The sequence below is a fragment of the Mesoplodon mirus genome, assembly GCF_964341445.2.
Source record: "Mesoplodon mirus genome assembly, chromosome: 11".
Taxonomy (NCBI): domain Eukaryota; kingdom Metazoa; phylum Chordata; class Mammalia; order Artiodactyla; family Ziphiidae; genus Mesoplodon; species Mesoplodon mirus.
In genome coordinates, this window is record NC_138987.1 from 5,584,220 (window position 1) to 5,599,028 (window position 14,809).

Here is a 14,809-nt window from a genome sequence, read left to right on the forward strand (position 1 = left end):
GGGGAACAGTTTCACCTGGTAGAATTGGGCTTTCTATTTTTTCTTAATGTTCTGAATTTAGTTATCTTAATGTATTGATTTATTATGTTCTGAATGGTGTCATGGGGGAGAAAACAAACAGAATATATGAGAAAACAGAGAACTGTTTTCTCTCTTGGATTGAAATTCCTAGGGAAACAATTCAAAGTGGATGGGACATTACCTCACCAAGGCTCATCTCTGATGTCAGTTCAGATATCCTGTTACTTTGGATAATTTAGGCAAGTAAGCCAACAGGTCTAGTTTTCACATAAAGTAAGAAATTCCAGGCTTTCAAAATCTGAGCTCTGAGCAAACCATATTTTGGAGGCAGTAAAACATTTAGTCATTAAAAATATACTTAAGAGTGAGAAAATAATTTTTTTTTTAAATAATTTTATTTATTTATTTTTGGCTGTGTTGGGTCTTCGTTTCCGTGCGAGGGCTTTCTCTAGTTGTGGCAAGTGGGGGCCACTCTTCATCGCGATGCGCGGGCCTCTCACTGTCGCGGCCTCTCTTGTTGCGGAGCACAGGCTCTGGACGCACAGGCTCTGGACGCGCAGGCTCAGTAGTTGTGGCTCACGGGCCCAGTTGCTCCGTGGCATGTGGGATCTTCCCAGACCAGGGCTCGAACCCGTGTCCCCTGCATCGGCAGGCAGATTCTCAACCACTGCGCCACCAGGGAAGCCCCGAGAAAATAATTTTAAACTCAGTTCTTGGTGTATTCCCTAAAGCCATGGGGTCCTTAAACTGTGGTCCTCATGCCAGCAGCATCAGAATCTCTTGGAAGCTAGTTAGAAATGCATATTTTTGGACCCATCTATAGAATCAAAATCTCTGGGTGGGGCTCAGCAGTATGAGGCTTAACAAGCCTTAGGTGATTCTGATGCACATTAAAGTTTGAAAACCACTGCCCTAGAGCTGCAAAAGATTAAATAAAGGGAAGGAGAAGGAGGGAGATCTATGAATGAGATTGCAGAGCTTTCTCTTTCTAAGGAACAAAGTGGAACAGTGATAGAAAAACAAAGGGAAAGGTCATCTTAAAAAAAAGTCTTTAGGAAATGATATGACTTAGACACGCTATCAGGGCTCTAAAGGTGGGCATTTGTCTTCTTGTACCTCATCGTGGAGGAATGCAGAGGCAAAAGGACAGAAATCAAAACACAAAGAGAAAGTCAAAAGAGGCCTTGTGCCCACATTCTGCTTCCTAATACAACCAAGAGCAGAAACTTCAGGTGTTTCTGAGCATTGGGATGATGGTAGAGATGAGCATAGATTGCTCCCGTCTCCAGACCTTGCTGAGGGGTCTCAGAGTCAGTACTGCAGGTGACTGAGCTGGGGTGTTTCTGTCTGGACTGTGTTCCTGAGGTCTGCCCTCCAGCCTTAGGATGAATGTGTAGGATGTCTGAGGAGCAACGTGAGCATTGTTTCAGCTTGATGGTCTTCAGTGGTCCCTCTGCCCAATGTGGCTGTGCACCTGAGCCTCATTTCTCATTGCTTTGTGAAGTACTGTTCAAAGCCACCTTGCTTCCTTCAGTCAGCCCCTGTCAGAGCACTCTGAAGTAAATGCCAACCAGTTGTGGTATCTGAGAAGAATGTAGTGTTGGTGCTGGAGCTCCTGGCATGATAATGCAGAAATTATAGAATGGAATCATGCAACTAGCCATAGTTCTTGAGATCTAATCCAGACTCCTTGCTTTCCAGTAGAGAAAATGTAACCATGGAGAAATTAAGTGACCAATACAAGGTCACACATTAGTGGAGCAAAGACAACTCCATGTTTCTGGTTTTAATTTACTCAACAAATGCTGATTAAGCAGCTATTAAGTGCTAGGCAGTAGGTGAACAATGATAAATAAGACAGTCCTTGCTCTCAAAACTCTTGCCACCTAGTGGATAAGCTAGGTAAGAAAACAAGCGATTATGTGGAATTTAATAATTTTAATGATGAAGATAAGCCTATGGCACTCTATGATCATGTAAGTGGGGCACCTAAGTCAAATCTGGAGGGTGTTAATGACTGCTGTGGACCAATGACAGCTCTGTGCTGTCCATCCCTTTCCTTTTTGTATGGGATTATCTTTGGCTGTCATCCTATGTTTGCTTCCCCATTGTATGTTGGGTGTGTGGGGAACAGATAAGCAAAGAAGCCTTGTTGGTTCATAAGTCTGCAGTTTGAGAAGAACTGTCCCCCAGGAATTGCACTTGAGGCTGATTGAAATGAGAGATCCGGGGCTTCAAATCAATCCCATAATGGGATGAGCCTGTGGAGCTCTTGGGAGGAGGGTGAATATATTGCAGTGGCCAGAGGGCAGACTGTGGTCAGTAAATTTCAAAATGGTCATCACCAAGTCCTTCCCTAGCTATATGTGCATGCTGATCTTCACATCAAGATGTGATATCTCATTCTCCTCTTGTTAAATCTGGACTATCCTGTTAAATCGGGTCAGTAAAACACAGCAGAAGTAACCTTTGGGGACTTCCAAAGTTAATTCATAGGAAAGCTCATCGTTTCCACCTGGGAATCTGGGAGCATTATGCTTGATGTGCTCCCTCTCAGAACCCAGCAGCCATGCTGCAGAAACCCAAGCCATATGGAATGGCCAAAGTTGACAGCCCTAGCTGAGGTCCTTGCCCACAGCCAGAATCAGCTGCCAACTGTGTGTGTAAATCATGCTGGATATCAGCCTAGGGAAGTCTTCAGATAACTGCAGTTCTAGGCCAACATCTATCTGCAGCTGCACGACAGACCCCAAGTGAGAACTGCCCAGCTGTGTCCAGTCAACCTACAGAACCAGGGGAGATCACAGTGACTCATTTAGAGCCCTCGAGTTCTGGGATGGTTTGCTATATGGCAACGGACATCTGAAACACCATCTTACACGTAAGGAAGTTCAGGCCTAAAGACCTTAAGTAACTCGTTAGAGGCAACAGAGTAAGTCATAGAGCCTGAACTTTAAGATTAGAGTCAGATTATTTCATTCCTCTGCATTCCCTCTTACCCATTATATTTTATTTCTTCCTACTGTTAACAGCTCAGACCCTCACTATATGACCTTGATTGAGCCTCATTCTTTTTTTTTTTTTTTTTTTTTGCGGTACGCGGGCCTCTCACTGTTGTGGTCTCTCCCGTTGCGGAGCACAGGCTCCGGACGCACAGGCTCAGAGGCCATGGCTCACGGGCCCAGCTGCTCCGTGGCATGTGGGATCTTCCCAGACCGGGGCACGAACCCGTGTCCCCTGCATCAGCAGGCGGACTCTCAACCACTGCGCCACCAGGGAAGCCCGAGCCTCATTCTTTATCTGTGAAATGAGACTAGTAAGTACACTTAGCTCATAATTTTTTTTATGCCTGTATGTGTGAGATTAGATGACTTGTCACAGGTTATATAACTTGCAAAAAGTTACAACTAGAATTTGAACATAGGATGTTTCTTACTCCTAAATTTGAGTTCTTAACTATTACACAATACTGCTTCCTAAAATTAGTAGAATGAGGCCTAGTGTGCCTTCACTGTTTCAAGAACATTTTCATAAACTTCAGCATCTAACTGTGGTAAAATTCAGAGGAATCGAAGTTCTTATAGTAGCGGTTGGGAAATGCTTAAACCGTCCATGAAGAGAGGCCAAGACTGGGAATCCCCTTACTGCCTTTTAAAAACAAAATGGCTTTATTGAGATATAATTAACATCACTGAAATTCACCCTTTGAAGTGTATAATTCAATATTTTTTCAGAGAAGTGTGCAGCCATAACCATTATCTGATTCCAAAACTTTTCTTTACCCACAGAAAAAGAAACCCTGTACGCTTTAGCAGTCATTTCCTGTTACTCCCTACCCCTTAATCTCTTTTTTAAAAGACTTTTTAAAAAAGAAAATATTACCTTCTCTATTTTGTCTTCAAAATATTAATAGATGTTTAAGGGCTGTTAGAGTGTAAGTGCCATAAATGCACAGGGAAAATCTGATTTAATTAGAGCTGTGTCCACCAGAGCCAGCACACAGCAGTGGTACTCAACACGTATTTGTTGTATGCATGTATGTGTCCTGTAACTGATCTTCCTTACTAGCAGATTTTTGTAATTCCCCAGAATGAAAGCCTCTGCTGAAACCCTAATTAGAAAAGGGGTTCTCTCCTATAGTATGTACAAAGCCCAAATGACATCCTCACTTTCCTACCCTGCATGTAACATGCATCAGTAGTTACCCCAGACCTATAAATTTCTCGTTCCTTCACCAGTAAACCCATGTTGGTGTTGGAGACTACAAAGGCGACAGGGTTTCCTATACTGTAGCTGCACAGATGTTGTTATGGACCAAATTGTGTTTTCCTCCCACCCCATATTCTTATGTTATAGCCGTAGCCCCCAGTATGACTATTTCTGGAGATGGGGCTTTTAAAAAGATAGTTAAGGTTAAGTGAGATCATAAGGGTGGGGCCCTAATCCAATATGACTGGTGTCCTTTTACAAAGAAAAGAGACACCAGGGATGCCCATGCACAGAGAAAAGTCCCTGTGAGGACAGTGTGTGTGAGCCATAATGGCTTCCCTGTATGGCAGGAAATATCCATGATGCAGCCTCCTCATCCTTTATCCTGAAAACAGAGATTGAAGTAGCCCTTGTGTTTTTCACTGAGAAGGTCATAGGTTTCCCTCTCTGCTGCTCTATTATTGCAGATGACTTAAAATGGAAATACTGCATTCTAATTATTTAAAATATTTTTCATTAAGAAATAACTACTCAGTGTGCATCCTAGGATAAGTTTCAAATGGTATATAATCCATGCAACCTGAGGAAGTTTCATTTTTAATAATGGCATCAAACATTTTATAGGACAAAGTGAATTTAAAACTTTAAAAAATAGCCCTAAGATAATGTGAATAAAGTATACTATCTTTACAATAGAAGGTTTACAGAATTTTGAAACAATAATTTCTCTAATGGTTAAACTTAGTAAAGACTCAGAGTGTACCACCTTATATAATAAATGCAGAGACAGTAAGAATCTGAAATATTTAATAAACAACGAGGCAAAGTAGGAAACAGAATCATACTGATGAGGCAAAGAGATTCAAATGGAATTATGATGAGTAGGTGCTGGGCTTATGTTTTTTTACCTGTCAGTTTTTCAACATTTAGTGCATTATTTTTAGAAAAACACTCAATACAAATTTCAGAATGACAAAAGCCACTATTTACATATAGATCCATAATTCTAGAGACTAACAGGATGAAAAATAATAGACTTTGTGTACTATTCCTAAAGGTTGTCAACTTTCAAAGGTGCAAAGCCTGCTAAAGATGTCTTTTCCTAGTTTCCTTGAAGTAAAGTTTTGCTAAAGTTGGAAATAATTGCTATGAAATCCTAGTTCTGGTGAGTCATTCTGGTGGAGTGTGCAGTTTGACAATAATGGAAAGAGACCATTTTAAATCCTATCTTGCAAGGAAATATGAACCCAATTCCCAGCTAAGGATACAGGATCTGAGAGTTCAACTGATTTGATGAGGGTCACCCAATGATAGGAAATAGAGAACTCAATCTCAGGCATATCTAATCTTAAAGTCAGGACATTTTCCTACTGTACCTGCCATATGATCAGAATGTTCTGATGCTAGTTAGGGAGTACTAAATTGTCAAAGGACTCCTGAATGGAAAATATGCAGCAGGTATTGAGATTCTTCCTTAATTCACTAGATTTGAGAACAGATTAAACAGTCATACCAAAACATAGAAGGTATACACTGTAAAAGCTTATTATTGTCACTTGAATAATGACTATGTAAACCACCTGCAAAAAAGCAAATATAAGGACTGTATCTCTGAATATTCTTGTATACTGAAAGTGTCCCACATCAAAAGGAGCAGTTCTAATCCATTTAAGTAGACACACCTGATGGAGGGGTAATAAATCCACATCCATTCTCTCTTCAAGGCTTTCCTACTTTGGGGAAGGAAGTGGAGGATCTTCAGAGTGGGGGCTTCACTTCAGAAGTGAGGTCCCAAACAGTTAAAAAAATTGGTTTTATTTTTTTCTCAATGCTCCTTGACAGCATGGGCCTCATATTGCCAGCGGGCTGGTTAAAGGGAACTATTGAAGTTTTTAAGGAGTTATAACCAGAAATTTCAGAAATTACAGCTTTACATAAATTCCAAAATAGATGATCAAACATTAATTTTGCTATAGTATGTGTTATATAGAGCATGGTTAGTGAAGACAGAGCTATGCTTATTATGGGAAAGAAAGGATAATTATTGATTTCATTTTTTATTCTGCCCAATGATAAACTCTTGTTCATAATCTAGGAATTATAATCTGGACTCTCACAGTGTAAGACATGGCAGATACGGTAAATTCTCCACCCGTAGCTAATCGCCCTCTTCTTTGCTAACATTTCCCAAATTTGGTCTAGGAGGCAGTGTGCCCAGCTCAAATATTTGCCTCCTGCAATCCCCGTTTAGCTGTGGGTGGCCATCCGAGGCAGTTCTGGGAGACATCTACTGGGTGGGGCTTATGGGAAAATCGCTGTTATCCTGAATAAGAGGTGTAGGTACATTGGTATGTCCCTTTTGTCCTGTTCCATGTATGTAGCAGCTGTCTTTCGATAATGAGGATGATAGATCCACTCTAAGGATGGCAAGGCAAAGCAAAACAAAAATAAAACAAAAACAGAAGTCTGCCATATGGAGTGACTGTGCCAATCTTAATTTATTCCCTTATTCTCTTCCCAGGCTTATTTTTAAGTGAGAGAAATAAACCCATTCGATTAAAGAAAGTTTTATTACATGGAGTTGAATGCAGTCCCTCAAATGATTCACATGTTGATATTTAACAAAATCACAGTATTGATAATTACCAGTGGCCCTGAATCAACCTCAGTAACATTTTAGACAATAATTCACAGAGCTCTTTCCTATCTTATTTGATGTTTTTATGATAACCTGGTAAAATAAATCAAAATCTACTGTGTTAGTAGGTAATAAAAATGTAGTTCCACAAAAACATAGTGGAATTCAAAAGGAGAAGACATATCAGCAAGTAGGTACTAATAGTAAAGACGGTGATTTACAGTAGCAAATAAATAGCTTAGAGAAACAGTAGAGCTTTTCTTCTGCATCATGAAGTAAATATAAGTTATTATTATGGTTCTGTGGTGAACAACTAACCTACTTACTAAGTACTTACTACTTCTTACTAATCTACTGAATATCACATGAAGGGATTGGAAGATAACCTTTCCATTCTAATCTGTGTTAGTCAGACTCTTCCTGGATTACCTCGACCCTCACAGGGTTTTTCAGCTGGGGCTGAGAATTAAACTGACATAAAACAGATTAACAGGGGCAAACAGCATACAGATTTACATTAAGTTTTACATGACATGGAAGTCTTCATAAGGACTGAAGACCCAAAGAAATCGTGAAACCTATTGACTTTTATCTTAGGTTGAACAAAGAGAGGGAAAGAAATTGTAGAAAAGTGACTAAACTATGTAGGGAACCTAAAGGAACATAAGAATGATTTTAGCAAGGTCTATACAGAATTCTCTCAGTCTCAACTTCTTGTCCTTAATGATAACTACTTTCCTTCTGGTAAAGAGATGATATTTTTCACGTTGGAATTTCATCTCCTGGAAGGAAGATCAGACTGTTGCTCTTGTATTTGCTATTTTTCAAGTGTTTTTAACTCAAAATTGTCAAAATGCCAATGTAGGTTATTTTGGGGTGACATGCTTCAAACTCCTTCACTGTACAGTTTATGTGCATATTTGATCATTACATTTTAAAGAAACGCTGAGAAACTGAACAGAATCCAAAGGAGACTGACAGTGACATAATGATTAAAGTGCTGAAAAGTAAGTCTTACAAGAAAAGGTTAAAAGAACTGGCATTTAGCCTGGAGAGGAGTAAGATGGTTACTATGCTCAAATATATGAAATTTTTTTGGTGTGATGCTGTGGTAGACTGAAAGAAGCATTAGGAACTCTCTGAGAGAATTCTTCATTGTCTATTCAATACACATTTCTTGAATGTTACTATGAGTCAGGCCCTGGACTAAGTAAATAAGTCATTGTTCTTTAAGAATTGCACTGTACAGGATATTACACTGATAGAGGATGAGGATAGTTGAATTTCTTAGGGTAAAGGCTAAGTTGCTTTATCAATGAGATCCTCAAATATGGTTATTCAAATACTATAGAATGCAATTATCCAGTCACAGCTGGTGAGGCTGACCTGCTCCAGGAGGTGTTAGGGAAATGGTCCTTGTACCAGGTCTCTCCGCCCTCAAAGGTAGTAAGTACACTTGTCTTTGTGGTTGAAGCTGGGTCACCACCCACCCATGGAGGGTGATAACAACCCCAAACGGAGGGCATCGATTTATCTTAGGAAAGTGAGGAGGAGGTTGCCATTAAGCTCACTGGCCTTGTCGTGAATTTAGTCATATGACTATATCTAGTTGCAAGGTGAGCTGGGAAATATTGTCTCTAACTGGGCAGCCATATGCGCAGGCACAATCATATTATTATGGAAGAAGGAGAGAAAGATGTTAGAAAACAACTAGCAGTTTTCCATAGATAAGAAATATTAGCATATCAGTATTTCCAGTCTTAAAATTATGTGGCAAGCAGCCTACAGTGCTGCTGGATAATTAAGATATACTTTGCCTAAAGTCTGAAGGGTGAGTTGATCTTGTCTATACTATGTGTAAAAGTGTTGGGGTTATTTTTGGCCATTTCTGACAACTTGGTTTTTAAAGTCTTTTTGGTCTCTGAGGATTTCTACCTGTAGAAGTCTAGAGAATACCTAAAATTTCTTAAATTCTATAAATGAAAGATATGATCAGAGAGTGAATTTGGTCTTGGGTTTCTGTGTTTATCTTCTTGCTTTGAGGCTTCTCGTCCTAGCAAAACCTCTTCCCCTAACCATTGTAGGATATTAGAACCCAGTTATGTTCTATTCAGCTGTTTTTGTAGACAAAGCACTTGGGTCACCATACTCTCCTAACATCTAATAAAGCTCAAGTGTAGAATTTTATTGAAGTCTCCCTGCAATGGATACTCTTTATCTACATTTTTTGTTTGTATTAAAATAATATTTTTTCAATTTAAGCAAAAGTTTAAATGGTTATTTTCTACAAAATCGTATCTGATCCTGACATCATAGGCAGTACATTGGCAAGGTCTCATATGATTTAATAACGTTGTCAGGCTCAGAATTAATTTAGTTCAATTCTTACAGTTCAAATTCAATAAGCATTGTAACAAACAATTTTATAATACATGGAAAGACTTTTTAAATAATCAGTCCAAAAACCAGACTCTCAAAAACCCTTCTAATGAAATTGCTTTAATTTATCCTCAAGAAGATGTTATTTCAAACAGAATAAATCACATCCTGCATCATGCTGTGTTGTATTTTTTGAAGAATGACATATGTCCCCTATGGCTTCATCTTATAACAATAATTGGAGATAGGAATTCTTTGAAAAAAATAAAAAACACTAGTTATTAGATTAGATAAATTAACTACTTATTATTAGATGTATTAGATTAAATTATTAAATCTCATGTTGACTTTCTAAAACAGTGATTTTTAAAAAACGGTTTTATTTGCATAATAGACTTTTGAATGAAATATTACTTTAGTTAAATAGTCATTTTTTCTAAAACAAAGGTTCCAGTAAACCCAAACAAAATTAGTTTGACTATTTTTTTGTGCAGGTTGGCTAACTGACTAGTCATTTGAGTCAAGATGTTTGTATTTATGGTGCATACAGTTAAAGCCTGTGTATAATAAAGTCCCAGTGTCACTAACTCCCATCTAATAATGTCACAGTTTATATAGTCTTAAGGTGTTGAGACTTTATACATTACAAAGTGATTTAGTCAATCAGATTTCTGTGGCTAAAATATGGTCTCCTGAAAATTTACATTTTCAGAAATTATAGCCTTAGCCCTTGCAGGACTATTTTAAATAATCACCGAGGAAAAGAAAACTTAATGTTCTGGGCAGAGCAGAAACTATGTGCACTGAAAAATTCAACCTGCCTTTTATGCACAGTTGAAGTGATTCTTTTCAAATTGTTTGGTTATTTTAAATACAGTCATAACACATTCCTAAATAACTGATTCAGATCTGTCACCACAATATCCAGACTATCTGATTGCTGTTCCATTTTTTTCCATCTTTTTGATTTGTTGACAATTGCCTAGATTACTGCCAATATGATTGGAATAAGATTCCATGTTTTAATGCTGGGATTCACTGCTATGAGTAAATATTATATGTAACTATTTTCTTGCATTTATGATATTGTAGATAATGGAAATATGTTCCAATACAGTGTTGAGATCAACTATAAGGTTGTCTGGAGAGATGCATGAGGCCTGGCAATCCTGTCTGGCTGCATCTTAGTAAATCTATTTTGGTGAGGATGAGAATAGGAAGGAAGGTTGTGTTTGCTTGTTTGCTTTTAACCACGTTTGGCCTGGAATATTTCTTATCTCCTTAGGTCTCTGACACACTTCCAATTTTCTTCAGAGGCAAACTTTTCAGCAAAATTATCCAAGGTAGCTTTTTCTCTCTCTTCTTCCTGACCATCTCCAAAAGACCTGGATATGGTTCAAATGATTCTTCCATCTGTTTCCTCTCCTAATGCCATGACCTCAATCCTCTTCTTTAGAGTTATATCTCCCTTTGCACACTAATTATTGCCTAGACCCGGCTCATGTTTGATTCCCTCCATCTGGCTTAGTGACTGTGCTGTGCTGGATTCTCTCTAGAGGAGGGAGATCACGTGAATTCTGTTCTCACGCTCCATCCGGGTCTCATGAACTTGCAGAATTCCACGTTGCTACAGCCCAGTCTATGTTAATTCTCTTCTAGGACAAGGCTGGGGCATGTAAAGTTATGGGAAAAAAGTGAAAACAGGAAAAAAGAATCAACCGTAGGGTAGTGGTTAAGCCAATTATGGTGTATTCCTGTATTCCCCCAATTGATAGATGTTTTTTGTTGTTTTTCTTTCTCAGTCTTTCATTTTTTCAGTTCTAGTTTTATTGAGTTGAGTCCTCTCCCTCTTTTTTTGATGAGTTTGGCTAATGGTTTATCAATTTTGTTTATCCTCTCAAAGAACCAGCTTTTAGTTTTATTGATCTTTGCTATTGTTTTCTTTGTTTCTTTTTCATTTATTTCTGCTCTGATATCTATGATTTCTTTCCTTCTACTAACTTTGGGTTTTGTTTGTTCTTTCTCTAGTTCCTCTAGGAGTAAGGTAAGATTGTTTATTTGAGATTTTTCTTGTTTCTTGAGGTAGGTTTGTATTGCTATAAACTTCCCTCTTAGAACTGCTTTTGCTGCATCTCATAGGTTTTGGATTGTCATGTTTTCATTGTCATTTGTCTCTAGGTATTTTTGATTTCTTCTTTGATTTCTTCAGTGATCTCTTGGTTATCTAGTAACATATTCTTTAGCCTCCATGAGTTTGAGTTTTTTACGTTTTTCTCCCTGTAATTGATTTCTAATCTCATAGTGTTGTGGTCAGAAAAGATGCTTGATATGATTTCAATTTTCTTAAATTTACTGAGGTTTGATTTGTGACCCAAGATGTGATCTATCCTGGAGAATATTCCATGCGCACTTGAGAATAAAGTGTAATCTGCTGTTTTGGGATGGAATGTCCTATAAATATCAATTAAATCTATCTGGTCTATTGTGTCATTTAAAGCTTGTGACTTCCTTATTAATTTTCTGTTTGGCTGATCTGTCCATTGGTGTAAGTGAGGTGTTAAAGTCCCCCACTATTATTGTGTTACTGTCGATTTCCTCTTTTATAGCTGTTAGTAGTTGCCTTATGTATTAAGGTGCTCTTTTGTTGGGTGCATATATATTCATAATTGTTATATCTTCTTCTTGGATTGATCCCTCGATCATTATGTAGTGTCCGTCCTTGTCTCTTGTAACATTATTGTAAAGTCTATTTTATCTGATATGAGTATTGCTACTCCAGCTTTCTTTTGGTTTCCATTTGCATGGAATATCTTTTTCCATCCCCTCACTTTCAGGCTGTATGTGTCCCTAGGTCTGAAGTGGGTCTCTTGTAGACAACATATATATTGGTCTTGTTTTTGTATCCATTCAGCAAGCATATGTCTTTTGGTTGGAGCATTTAATCCATTCACATTTAAGGTAATTATCGATATGTATGTTCCTCTTACCATTTTCTTAATTGTAATGGGTTTGGTTTTGTAGGTCCTTTTCTTCTCTTGTGTTTCCCACTTAGAGAAGTTCCTTTAGCATTTGTTGTAGAGCTGGTTTGGTGGTGCTGAATTCTCTTAGCTTTTGCTCGTCTGTAAAGCTTTTGATTTCTCCATCAAATCTGAATGAGATCCTTGCCAGGTAGAGTAATCTTGGTTGTAGTTTCTTCCCTTTCACCACTTTAAATATATCATGCTACTCCCTTCTGGCTTGTAGAGTTTCTGCTGAGAAATCAGCTGTTAACCTTATGGGAGTTCCCTTGTATGTTATTTGTCATTTTTCCCTTGTTGCTTTCAATTATTTTTCCTTGTCTTTAATTTTTGTCAATTTGATCACTATGTATCTTGGCGTGTTTCTCCTTGGGTTTGTCCTATGTGAGACTCTCTGTGCTTCCTGGACTTGGGTGGCTATTTCCTTTCCCATGTTAGGGAAGTTTTCGACTATAATCTCTTCAAATATTTTCTCGGGTCCTTTCTCTCTCTCTTCTCCTTCTGGGACCCCTATAACGTGCATGTTGTTGCATTTAATGTTGTCCCAGAGGTCTCTTAGGCTGTCTTCATTTCTTTTCATTCTTTTTTCTTTATTCTGTTCCGCAGCAGTGAATTACACCATTCTGTCTTCCAGATCACTTATCCATTCTTCTGCCTCAGTTATTCTGCTATTGATTCCTTCTAGTGTATTTTTCATTTCAGTTATTGTATTGTTCATCTTTGTTTGTTCTTTAATTCTTCTAGGTCTTTGTTAAACATTTCTTGCATCTTCTCAATCTTTGCCTCCATTCTTTTTCCAAGGTCCTGGATCATCTTCACTATCATTATTCTGAATTCTTTTTCTGGAAGGTTGCCTATCTCCACTTCATTTAGTTGTTTCTCTGGGGTTTTATCTTGTTCCTTCATCTGGTACATAGCTCTGTGCCTTTTCATCTTGCCTATCTTTCTGTGAATGTGGTTTTTGTTCCACAGGCTGCAGGATTGTAGTTCTTCTTGCTTCTGCTGTCTGCTCTCTGGTCTTTTTCTCAGTCTTTTGCAATTACAGAAAAATATTACAATGAATAGCTCTATAGATATGTTATATTATATATATGCATGTAAGTTGGCAAAATAAATTCTTAGAAATATAGATGCATCACACCGTAAATGCATGTTGATTTTAATAGTCATTGTCAAGTGGCCGCGCAGACGTTGCATCATGCTTTACTAGTAGTTTATTAGAGGAATTATTTCCTTACAAATTGTTTAACAGAGCTTATTGCAAATTTTAGATTTTTGCCATATCTATATAGGTTAAAATTATATCTTGGTATGGTTTATAGTTTGCTGTTCTTTTATTCTGAGAGGTTGATTATGCTTTTATATGTCTAAGAGACTAATTTTTCTTTTACCCTATAAACACTAGGTTCATATTATTTGTCCATTTTTCTGTTGGGTGTTGGTTTTTTTTGTTTTTTTTTTTTTTTTTTTGCGGTACGCGGGCCTCTCACTGTTGTGGGCTCTCCCGTTGCGGAGCACAGGCTCCGGACACACAGGCTCAGCAGCCATGGTTCACGGGCCCAGCCGCTTCGCGGCACGTGGGATCTTCCCAGACTGGGGCATGAACCCGTGTCCCCTGCATCGGCAGGTGGACTCTCAACCAGTGCGCCACCAGGGAAGCCAGGGTGTTGGTGTTTTTACTTAATTTTTAGAGCTTTTTATGTATTCTTTCTGTGATATTTATTAGGTTTGTTTGTTTGTAATTTGCTTTTCTTAGGGTGTTTTTAATCATGCAAAAGTTGAATTTATAGAACTTTCAATGGTGTGTGGAATTGAGGTCATAATTTGGAAGGCTTTTGGAGCTCCAGAGGCACAATCAGTGTGTGGTACTTATATAGTTTGGAAGGCTTTCTCTACTTCAGGGCTTTAATGAAATATGCCCATGTTTTCTTCTAGAATTTACATGGTCTTGTTTTGCCTTCTAGACTTATGTTACCATCTGTTCTTTTGCTCTGTAACAGTGTAGCAATTTACTTGTGACTCAATTTGAGTTCTTATTAAGAAAGGGGTCAATTCATAGTATAGAATAAAAACCTAATAAAATGGATTTGAGTAATAAATATGATTTTAAATCCGTTTGGAAAAGTAAGGAAAGACTCCAGCATGTTGTAAAAAAATGAAAGGAATTATTTCTTGTTGGTTATTTCTGGATAACTTGTGGGAAAGTAAGTATATCATTGGAGTCTATTATAAGACTACTCTCACTGTTTTTTTTCAAAGTAGCTGTTTTCTGTGAAAGAAATGGGAGTCTATTTTCAGACAAGAAAGGACTAGAACACTTTTAACTACCTCCAGTTATATTCCTAGCCAGGCATAGACGAGAATGGTTGAGAGTATGGCACACCAGACACACCTCCCTACTGGTTAGGTTACTTTGGGGAAGTCATTTACCCCTCAGCTTCAGTTTCCTCATAGGTGAACTATAGAAAATAATGTTTTTTTCATAGCACTGAGGGGATTAAATGAGATGAAACAAGCACAGTGCCTGGAACATTTATAGTACATA